General features: G+C 33.0%; 1 pseudogene; it reads left to right on the top strand.

Annotated features, from left to right (window-relative positions):
* Nucleotides 1-940: 940 nt before the first annotated feature.
* On the top strand, nt 941-2,089 carry LOC109447570 (KRR1 small subunit processome component homolog pseudogene; annotated as a pseudogene).
* The last annotated feature ends 1,361 nt before the right edge of the window (nt 2,090-3,450 follow it).

The following is a 3,450-nucleotide window of genomic DNA, read 5'->3' as shown; positions in this document are numbered from 1 at the left end:
ATTAAGGGAAAAGAAGATGAAAACATAGAAAAAGAGAAGATGCATACAATTTGCTACTGTATCTCAGAAATGAACTCATGGCATAAATATGGATACTGTGCGACAAAAAAAGCATGAAATGGGAGGGGTGTAAAAGTTTGAATTTGGAAAGTGGACTAGAGATAAGATACATACTGAAGAAAACGGATTACTATATATATATATATATATGAAACTTACTTTTACATAAACTTAATGGTAACCACTTAAAAAACAAAAAAATAAAATCCGGAACTGAGACACATAACATGAGAAACAGTAAAAGGATAAAAAAAAAATCATGTAATACCACCAAACTAAAATAACAGACAGAAACACAAAAGCAAAGAAACAATGGAGACACTGAGGTACCTGAAAACAAAAGATAAAATGACTGTAGGAAATCCTAATATATCAATAATCACTTTAAATGTAAATGAACTGAACTAAGCAATGAAAAAGACAGAGTAGCAGAGTGGTTCAAAACACAAAACACAAATCATATGCTGCCTTCAAGAGACATATTTCAGCTGGAAGAACAAATATAGAGTCAAAGTGAAAGGGTGAAAAATGATCCTCCAATCAAATGGCATCCAGAGTAAAGCAGGTGTAACATATTTACTTGTGTATTTGATGAAATAGACTTCAGAATAAAAACAGTAACAAGAGAAAAGATGGGCATTTCATAATGATAAAGGAGACAATACAACAAGAAGACAAAACCCTTATCAATATATATCCCCCCAATGAAGGAGCACCAAAATATGTAAAGCAAGTACTAACAGAACTAAATGGAGAAACAAAAACAGAATTATACCATGGGACCTAAATATGCCACTGATAGCTATGGATAGATCATTCAAACAGAAAATCAATAAGGAAGAAATGTTTCACTTCTGGTAACACAGGAAGCAGTTTAAAGATGGCATCCTCCAAATTCAACGGATCAGCTGCAGCCCCTGGGAAAAGTGAATTTCGTAACCAGAAGCCAAAGCCGGAAGACCAAGATGAATCAGAACTTCTCCCTGTTCCTTATGGTTGGAAGGAACCAGGTTTTTCCAAAGAGGACAATCCTAGAGGACTCTTGGAGGAGAGCAGTTTTGCAATTTTGTTCCCAAAATATAGAGAGGCTTACTTGAAAGAGTGCTGGCCATTGGTACAGAAAGCCTTGAATGAACATCATGTCAACGCAACCTTTGACCTGATTGAGGGCAGCATGACTGTAAGACAAAGAAGACTTTTGATCCATATATCATCATTAGGGCCAGAGACCTAATAAAACTTTTAACAAGGAGTGTTTCATTTGAACAGGCAGTACGAATGCTTCAAGATGATGTTGCATGTGACATTGTTAAAATAGGTTCTTTAATAAGAAATAAAGAAAGATTTGTAAAAAGAAGACAACGTCGTATTGGTCCCAAAGGATCTACATTGAAGACATTGGAACTCTTAACAAACTGTTATATTATGGTTCAGGGAAACACAGTTTCAGCTATTGGAGCTTTTGGCTTAAAAGAGGTTCGAAAAGTAGTCCTGGATACTATGAAGAATATCCATCCAATGTATAATATAAAAATGTTAATGACTAAACGAGAGTTGTCAAAAGATTCTGAATTAAGATCACAAAGTTGGGAAAGAATTTTGCTGCAGTTCAAGCACAAAAATGTGAATAAATGCAAGGAAACGAAGAAAAAGACTGTTAAGAAAGAGTATACACCATTCCCACCACCACAGCCAGAAAGTCAGATTGATAAGGAATTGGCTAGTGGGGAATACTTCTTGAAGGCAAATCAAAAGAAGTGACAGAAAATGAAAGCAATAAAGGCTAAACAAGCAGAAGCTCTCAGTAAGAGACAAGAGGAATGAAACAAAGCTTTTATTCCACCTAAAGAAAAACCAGTTGTAAAACCTAAGGAAGCTTCTACTGAAACTAAAATTGATGAGGCTGCCATCAAGGAAAATGTTAAGAAAGCAAACAATAAGAAACTGGGAGCCCTTACAGCTGAAGAAGTTAAGCTTAAAATGGAAGTAGGTGAAAAGAAAAAGAAGAAAAAATAGTAACATGCAAAAAACAAACAAACAAAAAAACCCTGAACTAGAACTTATTAAACTATCTCCTTTTGTAAAGGATTTTGAGATATTAGGACATTAGTTGCCTTATGTGTAAGAAGTAATACTCGGATTACTTTTTTCTTAGTTCCTTTTGTTCTTTATAACAGTGTTTATGTATACATCTGTTCTTTATAAATATAAATTATTATAAAAATAAGAAAATCAATAAGGAAATATCATCCTTAAGTGACACATTAGATTAAATGGACATACTCAACATTTACAGAACATTTCATCTGAAAACCCTAGACTATGTTTTTTTCTATATACATGGAATATTCTCAAGGATGGACCATATGTTGGGACACAAAACAATTCTCAGCAAATTTAAGAAGATTGGCATCATACCAAGCATATTCTCTGATCACAATGCTTTGAAGTTGGAGATCAACTGCAAAGAAAGAAGGAAAAAAATCACAAATACATGGAGATTAAATCACAAACTGTTAAAGAACGACTGGGTCAAAGAAGAAATAAAAGGAGAGATCAAAAGATACATGGAAATAAATGAGAATGAAAATTTATCATATCAAAATCATTGGGATACAATAAAAGCAGTATTAAGAGGGAAATTTTTATCATTACAGGCCTATATCAAGAAACAACAAAAGTCCCAAATAAACAACCTAACATTACTTCTTAAAGAAGTAGAAAAAGAAAAACAAATTTAAACGCAAAGTCAGCAGAAGGAAGGAAATAATACAAATTAGAGCAGATCTAAATGAAAAGAACAAAATGAAAATAGAAAAAAAATAAAACAAAGAACTGGTTCTTTGAAAAGATAAATAAAATTGACAAACACTTGGCTAGACTCACTAAAGAAAAAAGAGAAAAGACAAATACCAAGTAATAAAAAGGATGATTAGAGAATACTATGAAGGACTGTATGCCACCAAATTAAATAAACTAGAAGAAATGGACAAGTTGTTAGAAATACACAGCCTTCCTAGACTGAATGATGAAGAACTGGAAAATAAAAATAGACAGATCAACAGTAAGGAAATTGAAACAAGCATCCAAAATTGCTCCAAAAGCAAGAGTCCAGGACCAGATGGCTTCACTAGTGAATTCTACCAAACATTCAAAGATGATTCACCCTCACTTCCACAAACTCTTCCAATAAATTGAAGAAGAAGCAATAACTCACTTTATGATGCTAACATTACTCTGATATCAAACCTGGTAAGGATAACACAAGAAAACAAAACTACAGACAGATACCTCTGATGAATATGAACACACAAAATCCTTAACAAAATCCTAGCAAATAGAATACAATGCATTAAAAAGATTATACAACGCAATCAAATAGGGTTTATT

Source organism: Rhinolophus sinicus, chromosome 17, assembly GCF_057876585.1.
Source record: "Rhinolophus sinicus isolate RSI-liver-muscle chromosome 17, RSI-T2T, whole genome shotgun sequence".
Lineage (NCBI taxonomy): Eukaryota > Metazoa > Chordata > Mammalia > Chiroptera > Rhinolophidae > Rhinolophus > Rhinolophus sinicus.
This window is presented reverse-complemented; position numbering and strand designations above follow the sequence as displayed.